Below are 15,473 nucleotides of genomic sequence, written 5' to 3' on the forward strand. Positions count from 1 at the left end.
TGAAATGCTACCGGTTCAGACCGGTTCGGGAGGACCAGTAGCGGAGATTGAGGCTAGTTCGCCGTACCGGTAGTAATTGCTGGCTGGCCACACTCCCAAACCGCAGTCCTGCCATGCTTCCCTGCCTTCCATGCAGCCTTCCCATGACCAGCTTGTGAAGGCAGGCAAGCGGAAGGCCACCTGGAAGGCAGGCAAGCTTCGCAGGGCTGCGGGGAAGGGTGCTAGCAGCTTACTCCCTTCCCAGTGTGCCCGCCTTCCACGCTGCCAAACTCATTCTTCAGAGTGTCAGCGATCTAAGGAAACATCTTCCAACTCTTCAAAATTGACTTTAAGAGCGCTGAGAAGCCGACAGGAAAAGTAGCGGCAGCAGGAGCGACTCTGTGTGTGTGTGTGTGTGTGTGTCCATCCACGGTCCTCCTCTCCCAGGTGACAGCCAGGGCTTCGCCGCCTCCTCTTTTCCTTAGAGGGGCAGACACACACACACACACACACACACACACACACACACACACACACACACCTGTTGCCCCCCCCAAACACTTTTGCTGTTGGCTTAAAGTCAATCTTGAAGAGCTGGAAGATATTTCCTTACATCGCTGCCAAACTCATTGTTGGGAACGTCTTCTTACACCTTCTCCTCCCCATTCTCCCCTCCCTTTTTCCATTTCTTTGCCTGGATTCTGCTAGTTACACCTTCTCCTCCCCATTTCCTCCCCCCCCATTTTTCCATTTCTGTGCCTGGATTCTGCTAATTACACCTTCTCCTCCCCATTTCCCCCCTCTCGTTTTCCATTTCTGTCCCTGGATTCTGCTAATTACACCTTCTCCTCCCCATTCCCCCCCTCGTTTTCCATTTCTGTGCTTGGATTCTGCTAATTACACTTTCTCCTCCCCATTCCCCCCCTCGTTTTTCCATTTCTGTGCCTGGATTCTGTTTCTGCAAGAGAAGGCTCTGATGTTCCTTGGGTAGTGGAGGAAAACCCAAAGCGTGGGGGCTTCAGAAGGGCAAAATGAGCTTCAAAATGTGCAGCTCCTGGCTCTAACAGTGAGTGACGTCAAGTTGGCCACGCCCACCCGGTCAAATGACCACTAAGCCCCACCCATCAAGCCACACCCACAGAACCGGTAGCAAGCATTTTTACATTTCACCCCTGAACTTAGACACATTACAATTATATGTTTTCTGATATCTAACTCTTGCAGCTGATGGACTTATAGATGCCTACTGACTGAATTGTGTTAATGTCAGTTAATGTCATGGAATTTTTAGTACTTGCCTCATGTTCAGATTAATATTGAAATTCATGATCTGTTTTCCACACATATGTTCCAGTGCCCAAGACTTGTGTCCAGTTGATACATTAGTATTTAACAGCTCTCATAACATAACACTTCTTATAATTTTTCACTTGAGAATATCAATGATTAGAATGCACAAATTGTGAAAATTAAAAAAGTTATTTGGTCCATTATTTCTAATAATGGCTTGTCTAAGATTGATATTATCAGCACACTTTCTACCTTAACATTTCAGACTTGTATTACATGGGCATCTTCCTTCCGACATTTTTCATTCAGAATTTGTCAACAACATAATTATGGCATTAAGCATTGTTAAGCAACACTCTTCTAGGTAATTAAGAATATTAAACAATTCTGTGACATGAATATAGGCAGTGTTATTCTCAGGATGGTTTCTCAGGATTCCATTCTGGTACCAATTCTGATAAACATGTATATTACATTGGTGGTGTCCTTGGAAAACATTTCTTATGATATCTGAGCTAATTTTCTGTAATTGAATCTGTGCTGTTGTATCCCTTGTTCTTCATTTATTCTAGTTTTATTCTTTTAGTCCACTTGTGAGATTTTTAGATTTTAAGTGGCTGCATAAGGTAACATAACATAAGCCCGTTGTCAGATTATGTTTAGGCCATGTGAAACTCATATTCATTCTGGAGAATATCTATCTCTATCATTATAAGAGTTATAACTGACTTGTTGGCACCTTATTTGCTATTAACTAATTGGAGAGGTTGTTATGCAACTCCATAGAGGATGGAGACACTGTAGAAGACACTGTTCAGCACTCCTTCCTGTATAGAAGTGAAAACTGTAAGATAATATTAAAAACAGGGTTTCTAATAAGAGCTGACACCGGCTAATTTTGAATAGAAGAGAATATTTGTAGCTCATGGTTGAACCATGGAGTCCTTGATGCTCTCTGTCCTTGTGTCAGGGTTCTGACCAGTGCCCTAACGCAATTAAGAGTCCCAAGCCATCTGGCAATAAAAGGCAACCTATGCAAAGCAAAAGCAATTTGAGTACAGGTATATCATTTACGGGTGAGATCCCCCCCCTTCCAGGTTTGGTTGGGTTCTTTTCATGGAATCTAGCTAGGAGACGGTCAGCTTGGATGTTTCTGCTCTTTACCAAGGGTGCCTCTGATAGACCGTAGCCTCTTCACTTGATTAGTTATTGGAGTTGCCCCCTGTGCCACCTAGAGTCGAGGATGCGTTGCACCTCATAATGGGTTTGGTCCCCTATGACCACTGGATCTGGGGGCTCACGGGGTGAGCCAACCACAGGCTTTAAGAGGCTGTTATGGAACACTGAATGTATTCTCCCCAATAGCCAGGGCAGCCCCAGTTGCATTGTGACCGGGTTGATGGTCTTTACTATGGAGAATGGCCCCATGAACTTAGGTCCCAGCTTCTTGCTGGGAAGCTTTAGCCTTAAGTATTTTGTGGATAGATAGACCTTTCCCCCCACTTGGAACAGCCGTTGTGGAGCTTGGTGTTTGTCTGTGCCACCTTAGCTAGCACTTTCCCATGACACTTTCAGTATCAACAGCCAGTCAGTCAAACTGACTGAGGAGGGGGGTTCCCTTGGGTATTCCGGCATTGGGACAAAGTCCATACCACTTACTACCTTGAAAGGAGTTAACCCTGTGCTACTGTGTACAACATTATTGTAAGCAACCTCTGTAAATGGCAGACAGTCAGCCCAATTGGACTGTTGGTAGTTCATGTAGCAACTCAAATATTGTTCTAGCATGGAGTTCAATCTCTCTGCCCTGCCATTTGTACTCGGATGGAATGCCGAGTAAGGTCCTGGGACGATCCAATGGACCACAAGAACTCCTTCAGCTTAGCTGTGAATTGGACTCCACAATGTCCAATCCACGAGATGATTCTATGCGGTACTCTATGCAGGTGGTAGATGTGCTTCAGGAAGAGTTTGGCTAGTTAGTGGGCTGAGGGTAGTCCGCTGCAGGGTATGAAGTGTGCCTGCTTGGAGAATAAGTCAATCACTGTATTCCTCCCGCTCTTTGGCAATTCAACTATAAAGTCCATTGTGATCTCCTCCCACAGTCTCGTTGGCTCTACCACCTGTTGGAGCAGTCTGGGTGGGGGGTCTTCTGCATCTTCTTTTCATGGTGGCGCAGATGGTGTAGCTTTTTACATAGCAGTCTACGTCTTTCTTCATGCCAGGCCACCAGAATTGTCTCCTTACCAGGTATAAAGTTTTTAGAAACCCAAAGTGGCCCGCTGATTTGACATCATGGCTTCTGCAGAGCTTTGAGGTGCGTAGGGACTTGGGGACATAGAGTTTTACCCCCTTCCACGCTAGGTCCTCCCTTTTTGTCAGGATGTGCTGGTTGTCATGGAACCAGGGATCTGTTTCCAGTTCAGTTTTAAACTTTGCGATTAAATCACTTGCGGGTGGGTCCTGCCGGTTGCGGCATTGTTGGCAGGTGGTCACTTGGACTGCGGTTTGGGGAAGTGGAATGATAGCATTTACTACCTCCTCCTGCTCACATTTGTATTGGGGCATGCGGGAGAGGGCCTCTAGGAAATTCCTCCCCCTGGGATATGTTTTAGCACAAAGTTGAATCAGTTGAAGTATTGAGCCCATCGGACCTGTTTGGGCAATAGTTTCCGCGGGGTCCTATGGGCCTCCAGATTCTTATGGTCAGTCCAGACTTCAAACGGTTTCTCCCCCCCCCTTCCAGAAGGTGGCACCAGTTTAGTAGTGCCCATCTTAACACAAAAGCCTCCTTTTCACACACTGCCCACTGTTTCTCCGTGTCAGTAAGTTTATGTAATGTATAGGCACAGGGTTGTAGGTTCCCCTGGGAATTTTTTTGGAGTAAGACATCTTGCACCGCCACGTTGCTGGCATTGGTTTGGATGACAAAGAGTTATTCGGAGTCGGGATGTTCCAGTACTGGTTCTCTTGCAAATAGCTGTTTTAGTGTTTCAAATACCCCTTGGCAAGTGAGGTCCCACTGGAGGGGCTGCCCAGGGCAGGGCTTCGCTCCTGGGCTCCCAGTTTTTAGGAGGTGTATCATAGATTTGGCAATTTTTGCAAAAGAGGGGATGAATTGTCTGTAGAAGTTTGTGAATCCCAGGAAGTTTTGTAGCTGTCTGAGGGTGTGAGGGGACTGCCACTCTAGGAGAGCCTGAACTGTGACTGGGTCCATCTTTATCCCCTTGTTTGACACTCAGTAGCCTAGGTAGTTTAGCCCTGAGCGGTGAAATTCACATTTTGGCAGCTTGACATATACCTTTTTAAGTATCTGAAGGACTAGGGATATGTGGTCCTCCGTGGTCTCGGTAAAAAATGAGAATGTTGTCCAGGTAGACGAGGACCCCCTTGTAGAGGAGCTCATGCAGCACTTTGATTATCAGCTGCATAAACACCGCAGGGGGCCCTGCAGCCAAAAAGGCATGATTTTGAATTGGAAACTTTCTAGGGGGCAGTTGAAGGCAGTTTTCCATTTGTCTCCCTCTCTGATTTGGACCCGGTAATAAGCTTCCCTGAAGTATAGTTTAGTGGAGACCTTTCCTTTGGCTAAGTGGAACAACATGTCCTTCGTGAGGGGAGAGGGTATAAATTGTGCACACACACACACACCGTTTATCACATGAAAGTCAATGCACAATCTCCTAGTCCCATCTTTTTTTTTTTTCTTTGAATAGGACCGGGGCTGCGACTCATGGCTTTGCCGACTCGAACCCCCTTGCTAGGTTTTTGTCTATGTATTTGCATGTTTCTTTCATTTCCTGAGGTGCCATGGCATATAATTTGGGTTTGGGAAGTTTGGCCCTGGGGATGATTTCGATGGCACAGTCCATTACACGGTTAGGGTTACGGCATTGCACTCGGTCTCACTGAACACTTCTGTGAGGTCCTGGTATTCCCTAGAGATCCTTCCAGCTTCTGGGATCTGTTCAGAGGTGGCCACCAGTTGTTCTGGTGGGGCCCTGGTGGAAGCTTCCTGTGGGGGTGATGCCTCTGTTTGCTGGTGGGGAGGGGGTTGGGGGCCTCTTGCTGTTCTCAGCCTCCAGCTGCCTTCTCTCCACCAAATGGTCAGGCCTCACTTAGCTAGCCAAGAGAGCCCTAGTATGACCACCTCTGTCATTTTGAGAGCTATTACAAATCTAATTGATTCCCAGTGGTCTGCTAACTCCAGCCTCACTGGTTCGGTTAAGTGGGTGGCGTGGGCTCCCCACAATAGGGACCCATTGACTTATTTGAACTTAATCAGGAGCATCAGTTTCTTTGCTCTGATCTCTAGCTTCAGGACCGTGGGCAAGTTAATCAGATATCTGGTGCAGCCTGAATCTATTAGGGCTTCAAACGTGCCCTGGGTCCCTGTTTTTGGGGCAGTGAGGCATATTGGGAAGGTGAAAGGTGGATAGGTTCACCATTGAGTCCTTTTCCCCCTCATCCTCACTGTCATAGGGTTCCAGGGATTGGTTGTTGTCGGCTGTGGGTCTCCCCCCTTCAGCTAGGTAGGGAGGGACTCTACAGTCTGGAGGGCTTTTTGAGACTTGTTGGCGGCATGCCTGGGCTCCTGTCCTGATCGCGCCCTGGGTGATGTTTCTGGTTTGACTTTGGGGCTGGGGTTGCACAGGCTGATGAAAAGTGGCCTGCCCCTCTGCATCTGTAGCATTTCTACTGGCCTCTGGGGAGGGTTGGCCTTGTGGCTGGCTGGTTGCCACAGCTTTTGATCAGTCTGGTTGTCCTCTCTTTCTAGGATCTGGTTGCCTCCGCATGTCATTTTCACGCAAGCTGCTGTCAACCTTAATTGCCACTTGAAACCAGTCAGAGAGCCGGTTAGGAATAGATGGTGATTTCGCTGATCTGCTTATCCAGATCTCTGAAAAAATGGACTAGTAGCTCCTCTGGGCAGGCCAGTAGCTTCTCTATGACCTTTCTGAACTCACAAATGTCTTCTTTAATGGGTCGCCCTCTCTGCTTTAAACTTCAGATCTCATCCCCACCTGCAGGTCATCCTCCACTTCCTTGAACCTGGTTTCCAGTTCTTGCAAGAATTCATCAATGTCTCTTATGGAGGGCTGCCAACCACTCTTTTGCTTCTCTCTCCAGTCCCATGGCAATGGCATTCACCATGGCTCTATGAGATGGGTAGAGATGCCCATAGCAGTCTAAATGGATTTTAGCAGAGTTGAGGAATAGAGCCAATTGGTCTGGGTCCCCATCGAACATTCCCCTGAATCGGGGCAGCTCATTCAATCCTGACATTCTCCCTTCTTTTTGGGCCCCATCTCCCTGTGTCTGAGCACTTGGCGTTTCTGTCGGCTCTGGCTTGTGGAGGGGGGGGGTGTTGCCTCACCTGGACTGGTTGTCTGGGCACGAGGAAACCACTGGCGGCTTTCATCTAGGGCAGCGGTCACCAACTGGTGGTCCGTGGACCATTGGTGGTCCGTGAGAAAATTTTCGTGGTCCACAGAAAAATTATTTGCCTTGTTTATTTTGCACTAAATCAGGGGTCCTCAAACTACGGCCCATGGGCTGGATACATGCAATGAATGCTTGTACTGCTGCAGAGAGTCTCCACCTTTGGGGTCTTTTTGTATGGGTTGTAGGGGGGCAGAAATTCCAACTTGGGGTCTGCTTCAGCCTCCTGGTGCGGGTCTTTGGGCAAGGGCTGGAGGGAAGTGCCACTGGTGGCAAAGAGCCAGAGGGCCTTGTTCCAGTGGGACTGTATCATGGCCTGGAATTGGCTGACCATCTCAGCCTGCTGAGCCTCCGGGCGCCAGTACCTGGCCTTGCACTTCCCCAGGTCTTCCCTCTGCTTGGGAAGCCTATGCTCCTAGTCCTCAGTGAGGTGCTTCTGCTGAGCCTCCTTATTGGTCAGATCCAATTTGAACTGAGCCAGCTGTTTTGCCAACTCTTTCTCATGGTGGCTGCTTAGCTCCAACAACTGCTTCCTGTTGGGGCACTAAGAAGCCTGGGTGGGCAGGTGAGGAGGGGCTGGGAGGGGAGGGGTGAGAAGAGGCTGGTGAGATGCCCCTCAATGTGAGTGACGTTGAGTTAACTACGCCTACCCAATCACATGACCACCTAGCCATGCCCACCCAGCCGGTCATTAGGCAGATCATATTAGTGATCCACAGGATTTAATATTATGAATTTAGTGGTCCCTGAGATCTGAAAAGTTGGTGACCCCTGATCTAGGGCAGTGATGATTAACCTTTTCAACACCAAATGTCAAAACTGGAGTGTGTGTGTGTGTGTGCACGCGCTGGAGCTCTGGAACTCAAGAAAGAGCAGCTGGCCGGTGCACATGCACGCATTGGCCAGCTGCTGTTCCGGGTTCCATCGTCTGCATGCGCACTGGACAGCTGGTCCGGTGTGCATGTGTGACAGAACCCGGAAGAGCAGCTGGCCAACGCGTGCATGTCCACAGAGAGGGCTCTGCATGCCACCTCTGGCACATGTGCCGTAGGTTCGCCATCATGGATCTAGAGTGTTAGCTATTCCTGCCAGTTAATATCATCTACAAATTTGGTAAGTTCCCCTTCTATTCCCTCATTTAAGTCATTTATGAAGATATTGAAGAGTACTGGGCCTAAGATGGAACCTTGTGGTGCTCCACTGCTTACAACTCTCCATGTAGATGTAGACCCATTAAGGACTACTTGCTAAGTACGGTTTGTCAGCCAGTAAAGAATCTATCTGATGGTGATCCTATCTATCCCACTTTTTTCTAGCTTACCAAGAAGTAGGTTGTGGTCTACTTTGTCAAATGCCTTGCTGAAGTCTAAGTATATTATGTCCACAGTATTTCGCTGGTCTACTAACTATGTTGAAAAATGAAATAAGATTGGTTTGGCATGATCTTTTTTTTACAAACCCATGCTCTCTTCTAGTTATTACTTTACTCATTTCTAGGTGTTGGCAGATCTGGTTTTTTTATTATCTTTTCCAGTATCTTCCCAGGTATTGATGTTAGGCTTATTGGTCTGTAGTTTCCTGGGTCTGTTTTTTTTTTCTTTTTTGAAGATGGGAACCACATCAGTTCTTTTCCAGTCCTCTGGTACTTCCCTGGTGCTCCAAGATTTTTGAAAGATATGGTACATTGGTTCTGAGGTGACATCTGCCATCTCCTTTAGAACTCTGGGATGTAAGGTCCCATTGATTTGTATTCATCAAGATCAGACAGTGTTCTCTTAGCATTTTTTTTTTTGCTTATTTTAACTTTGGTTGCTTGAAAGAATGTGTTTTAATCTTTTTTCCTTCCTTTTGAATAATGCTTCTTGATCTAGGGTGCTGACAGTTTTTGAAAGAAAAAAAGAAATGGACTTCCTCTACAACATAGTCCATGGGTATCCTTGCATCTTTAGCAGAAAATGCCTAACCTGTCAAATATTTACAGTACATCTAATGCAAGCTATAAAAAGGACAATACTGCAAAACATCAAAAACATCTCAGAACCACATCAGACTATCACAACCACATGGCATCACCAGAGTAAACCATAGTTTCAATTGGGAAAATGTGAGAATCCTAGACCAAGCTAAATCCAAAAACTGATAGGAAATTTTTGGAAATATGACATTCAGACAAATCAGCCATTAATAGATACATAAAGGTAGACTATATTTACATACTTCAAAAGTTTAAATAACTGCATTTTTAAATTCCTACATTTCCCCCCATAAATGTCTATTTCAAAAATCATAAGAGCTTTGCTGGATCAGATTAAATTAAATAACTTTTCCAGTATTTTGTACCCAACTGGATGCCTATAGGATCCATAAGCAAGGCTTGTGTAATACTCTTTCTACATTTTTCCTTACTTTCCAGCAACTGGAAATTTTACCATTGAAATAGAACTGGGATATAGTCATCCTGGGTAGTGACCACTGATTAATTTATCTTTTCTATGTTCTCCCTTTAAGGTCAGCTAAAGTGCCATTGCATAAAGTGCAATGAAGGTTACCTTTTATATGAAAGTATTATATAGTTCTTTATCTAAGTGCAATCTTAGAAATTTTGTCATCAATAATTTGTTTTTGAAATAAGAGAGTCGGAAATACAATAATTAATTTTACATATTACAACAGCAGTGAGAATAATTTATGCACAAAATTGGAAGAATAACAATCTACCATCAGAAGAAAATGTAATAAGGAAAATCTTAGAGTGTGCATAGACTCACGAAAGAAATAAAAGATAAAGAAGAAACAGAATATTACATGGTATGGAATAAATGGTATAAATCAGCGGTTCTCAACGTGGGGGTCATGACTCCTTTGGGGGTCGAACGGTCATTTCACAGGGGTCGCCAAAGCCCTCTCTCGCCCCCCCCACGCCTTCACTCACCCTCACCCTCTGCCTCTGTTGGATCGCCGTTCGCCGTTCGCTTACCCCGCCCACTCCCAATCTATTGCTGCCTCCGGAGACCCAGCTGATGGCTAGAGGGAAAAAAACTTTAAATTCTTGCTGCGGGGCTTCAAAGAGCCGCCCTACAGCTGATCAGTGTTAAAAGAAAACAAATGAATAGACCGGTGCCTGCAAAAATAGAAAAAGCAGCCCCTTTCAGCTTCAGCATAGGTTAATTACCATAAGTTGATTTGATCAGCCTCCGGACTCTCAGCTGATTTGCTCTCAGCTGTTTTGCAAAGGGCTCTGTTGCTAGCTAGCTGCAAAGAGGTAAATTCCTGGAGCAGATTTTTTTCCCCTAGCTTTGCTGAAAAAGCCAAATTGAAAGTAAAGCAGGGTCTTTGCTGCAACATGACAAAATGAGGCAGAGAGATTTCTTTTTCTTTTTCCTCACCAAAAAAGGTAGGTGCAAAACTGCAAACAATGGGAAATTTAGGACAAAAGAGGAGGTTCAAGATTTTAAAACACAAAAAGAAAAAAGCTCTATTTAACTAGGGAATTGTAATAATTGAGATACTATTAATTGTATATTGTGTTGAAAGCAGAAATGGTTAAGTTGTGGTTTGGAGGAATATATGGGGGAAATTATTTGGTTTATTAGTATTGATAAATATAATTAATTGATTTGTAAGAAATTGGATTGCATGGAAATAATTGGAATATTCATGTTCATATTGATTAATATACAAAAAAGATAGATATATAACTAATTGATTTATATTAAAATGTTGAATTTGTATTAAACAACTGTATTACATAATTACATAATTAACCAATGTGAGGATGGATATAAAAATAGATGACAATGCGAAGGGGTATAATATAGAATAGAAGGGAAAAATTGAATTTGATTAAGATTAGAGATGAGGCTGAAGGGTAATATTGTTTTTTTAAAAAAATAGATGAGGAATAAATATGATAAAAAGGAAATATAGAAATTGTAAATTTAATTGAAATGACTAAACACTGTGTTGGAAGAAATATCCTTCTGGGTTCTGCTCCAAGTGGGGAAAAAGACACTGGAAACATGGAGACTGCTTGGAAAGATGGTTTAATGGTGAACAGGATCACATGGCTTGAGTTCCTGAACAGAAAAGGGGCAGATACAGTAAATCCTCGGGTTTTTATGCTCTCTCTGGCTTTGCATTTCTTGGGGCCCCGAAAGAGTATCCTGATTGGTTGTCAGACTCCCAGGGGGTGGGGGTCTTAGCTAGCCTTGCTGGCTGATGGTCACATGTACTTCCCAGGTCACATGCTTCCCAGGTCACGTGTGGTGAGTTTCAGTTGCTAGATGGGGTCCATTGTGTTAGTTTCTGTTGCTATTGTGTTGCAAATATCCTTTGACAAAGGATTGACTTTCTGCCTCTGGCCCATTAACAAAGGGTGGGGGGCAGGAAGGTGGGAGCTGCTTTGTCTGTAAAATATGCTTCTCCATTTCTCATCCAGGGAAATATAATATTCTGCCTTTTTAATATTTCCCAAAATATTTCATTCTTCTAGGAAAGGGATGGGTGCTAACCTCCTACAACTGTTTAAATTTGTGAACCGGCCAAATACTCTGTTCAAAGAAAATACATTGTATGCTTGTATGTGTGTTTCTAATTGTTGCTATTTATTCCTGTTTGTTCTCTTTTATTCTTTAAAGTTTAACAATTCATTCTTTATCTTAATATCTTTATATTTGTTTGGGGTTGGCTTTCTTCCCTTTCATCTTTTTATTGTACAGTAATCTTTCTCCTCAAACCTACCACCTCTGTCTTTTCTTTCCTTCTTACTTTCTCTTCCCCCTCTTCTTCTTCTCCCTACTTCCTCTTCCTTTCTCCTTCTCCTCCTCTCTTCCTCCTTCTCTTACCCTCACTCCTACTCTAATTTCCCTTCCCTTCCTTCATCCCTCTCTATTGCTGTATCCTTTTATGCATATAGACTACTCAGAGGGCTGAAAAAGTTATTTTTGACTGGTCCTCACACTTTTGTCCAATCCTTGAACTTACGACTGTCCTCACAATTTACGTTTTTGCCCTATCTTGTCACCATGGTGAAGAGAAGCAGTTGTGAAATGAGTGACACAGTTGTTAAGAATGCTACAATGGGCATAAATGATGACGAGTCATAAGTGCGAAGACCGGTCAAAAGTGCGAGGACCTGTCAGAAATCACTTTTTTCAGCCCTCTGGGTAGTCCTTTTGTGCACAGGGACTACTCAGAGGGCTGAAAAAATTATTTTTGACTGGTCCTCACACTTTTGACCAGTCCTCGAATTTACGACTGTCCTCACATTTTACGCTTTTTGCCCTATCTTATCACCATGTTGAAGAGAAGCAGTTGTGAAATGAGTGACATGGTTGTTAAGAATGCTGCACAGGCATAAATGTGAGGATGGTCATAAGTGTGAGGACCAGTCAAAAGTCCGAGGACCTGTCAGAAATGACTTTTTTCAGCCCTCTGAGTAGTCCCTATACACATAGCCATGGCCACCCGGACACATGACCAGCTAGCTACGCCCACCCAGTCACATGACCTCCAAGCCATGCCCACAAAATAAGCCACGCCCACAGAACCAGTAGTAAAAAAATTTAGAACCCACCCCTGGTTGGGGGTCACCACAACATGAGGAACTGTATTAAAGGGTCGCGGCATTAGGAAGGTTGAGAACCACTGGTATAAATGGTTAGAGGATAGATGTAAAGGTTAAGGAAAGACTAAAGGAGGAAGATATAGGAGTTAGAAACTAGTAACAAACTTGTAATTATGGAAATGACACAAAATGTATGATTGTAATTTAATATATTAATATATCAATATATATATAAAAATAATGGAACCACATGTATAGTTAAAGGTAAATTGAAGGGGGAGGGGAAATGAACACACAATAGAAGTATACCGATTTGGAAATGTTGTAAAGAAGAAAACTGTCAAAAAAAATTTAAAAACTGTTAATAAAAATTATTTTTAAAAAAGAAATAAGAGAGTCAGATTCACAATGAATATAGTAATGGAAACAGGTAAGCCTTTTTTGCAGAGGTCATTTTAAATTCAGGGTTATCTTTTTGGGAGAATTGTTACTTTCAGCTTCTATTTTTTTTTTTTATGTATTAATTAGTAGAATGCTACATATTTTAGCCTAATGCTGCAAAAGTCTTTTTCTTATTCTCTCTCTCTCACACACACACACAGACTAGCAATGGCAATTTTGCCAAAGCCTCAACAAGAGATAATTTTGATAAGAATGTTCTGAGGTTGAAACTTATTTAACACTTTGTGGAATGTGATTTATCATATCTCTAGAACTGTCTTAAAATGTTTTCTACTTTTTAAAAGGCATAAAAAATGCATCAAAAATGAGTTGCCAAAAATTAAAAATGTGATATGCAGAGACAGTTTGCGTAACTTGGTTGAATTCATTTTAAACTGTTTAAACTGTTCCAGTTTTTCCTAACCAGCATAATACCCTTCAGTGATTCCAAGAATGTATATTAGCATAGAGTTTAAGGAGATTACCAGATGGATTTCATTTCTGTGTAGGAAGTGAATTGAACTCCAACAATGCCTTTATGGGCACTTTCCATCACTCCAACTCCCAACTTTCTCCTGCTTCAGTGGCAACTTTGGGATGTGTGATCATCCTGATTGTGGAATCTGAAATGTACACATCTTAAAGTTGCTAAGATTGAGAAGCTTTGTCCATAGATTGCTCATTTGGTTTTCTGATCATATTTGAAGCCATATCCAGTAATGCCCCATATAATCTTGCAGATATTCCTCTGGTTGCTTGTTTAATAAATGCTCCAAACCCAAATTCTTATGTCACTGCTGAGGTGGGGAATTTTGAATTCTTAATTTGATTGCTGTATAAGGGGTCAAGAGATAAGTACCTTGATCTATATATTAAACGTATGGCCCAGTGGGAGACTCATATTAAAACAACATACCTCATATTTATTTATTTTTATTTTATTTATTTATTTATTAGTTTGTCAAACATTTACAAGATAGCAGGTTTGAATATGAACATGGACATGAACGAAGGAAATGAATACAAATAAATGAGGACAGTAGGACAGGGACAGTAGGCATGCTGGTGCACTTATGCATGCCCCCTTTACGGACCGTTTAGGAATCGGGTGAGGTCCACGGTAGTCAGTTTAAGGTTGAAGCTGTGAGGGTTTGAGGATGTAACAACAGAGTCAGGTAGAGCATTCCAGGTGTTGACCATTCTGTTGCTAAAGTCGTATTTTCTGCAATCAAGTTTGGAGTGGTTTATCTTGAGTTTGTATTGATTGTTTGCAAGTGTATTATTGAAGTTGAAGCTGAAGAAGTTGTTGATAGGTAAGACATTGTAGCAGACAATTTTGCATACTATGCTTAGATCAGACCGCAGGCAGCATAGTTCCAGATTGTCCAAGCCCAAAATTTCAACCTGGTGGCATAAGGGATTCTATTGTGAGTAGAGTGGAGTACTCTTCTCGTGAAATACCTCTGGACCTACTCAATCGTATTAATGTCTGATATACCGTGTGGATTCCAGGCAGACGAGCTGTATTCGAGAATTGGTCTGGCAAAGGTTTTGTATGCCCTAGTTAGCAATACAATGTTACCGGAGAAGAAGCTTAGCAAAATTAGGTTAACAATTCTTAGCTCTGGGCTTAGATCGTTTGAGATGATCCTCCTAGAATGAGGATTAATATGATTGCATAGGTCATTGATGTAAAGCAGAAAAAATATGGGTCCTAGAACGCTGCCTTATATATACATATGTATATGTATGTGTATGTGTATGTGTATGTGTATGTGTTTGTGTGTATATATATATGTGTGTGTGTGTGTGTGTGTGTGTGTGTGTGTGTGTGTGTGTGTGTGTATATATATATATATATATATATATATATATATATATATATATATATATATATGTTTATGTAAGCTTTCACAGGTATGTATGTGTGTATGGTTAATATTTCGGGTTTCTTCCCGTGTAATTGTGGATATATCCCTAAAAGGGTAGAAGCGACGTTTCGGCAGAATCCCATCTGCCATCATCAGGCTTATGTCAGCAGTCATTTTGCACTAACTGACATTGGTATTTCAAATCTGGTGCTGGTATTCTGGGATGGCTCCACCTTTTCATTCTGATTGGTTGGGAATCCCAGTATGTGTTTATTGGCTTGGCTTCGAGTGTATGGTCGGTTTTCCTCCACTAGGTGGCAGGGCTTCATCTTTGTGGCTGGTTTGAATATGATTTGGTTGGGATTTTTTTTGTGTAATGTTTGGTTTATGTTTTATATATGGTGTTAAGATTCGTCTATCTATGAGAGCAGGTTTCCAAATAGTAGGCAGACGTGAAGTGTCATCCCGTTTATTCATGCAATATAGTCTTTTTTCTATTTCTATTGCTTCTCTGATTATCCTGCCATTGAGATGTTCTATTTTTGCAACTGTTTTTGTTTTATTAAAATTAATGTTGTGTCCTGTTGTATTTATATGTTGAACTAATGATGATGTGTGTTCTTGCTTTTGTATTGAGTTTTTGTGTTCCTCGATGCGCACACTCATTCTTCTGTTGGTCTGTCCAATGTATGTTGATGGGCAGGAAGCACACGGGATTTCGTATATGCCTTGATCTTCTAATTCTATTTTGTCTTTGGGGTTTCTCAGAATGGACGATAACTTTCTATCTGTGCAAAATATGGTTTTGATGTTGTGTTTATGTAGTACTTTGCTAATTTTATCTGTTGTTCCCCTTATATAGAGCAAGATGGCTTTCCCATTGT

At 42.8% G+C, this 15,473-nt stretch overlaps 1 protein-coding gene across 4 annotated transcripts in view; it reads left to right on the forward strand.

Annotated features, from left to right (window-relative positions):
* Nucleotides 1-15,473, forward strand: part of GLB1 (galactosidase beta 1) — a 196,346-nt gene that overhangs the window by 174,471 nt on the left and 6,402 nt on the right. The window lies entirely within an intron of this gene.

Source organism: Pantherophis guttatus, chromosome 4, assembly GCF_059756535.1.
Source record: "Pantherophis guttatus breed Tessera chromosome 4, ASM5975653v1, whole genome shotgun sequence".
Lineage (NCBI taxonomy): Eukaryota > Metazoa > Chordata > Lepidosauria > Squamata > Colubridae > Pantherophis > Pantherophis guttatus.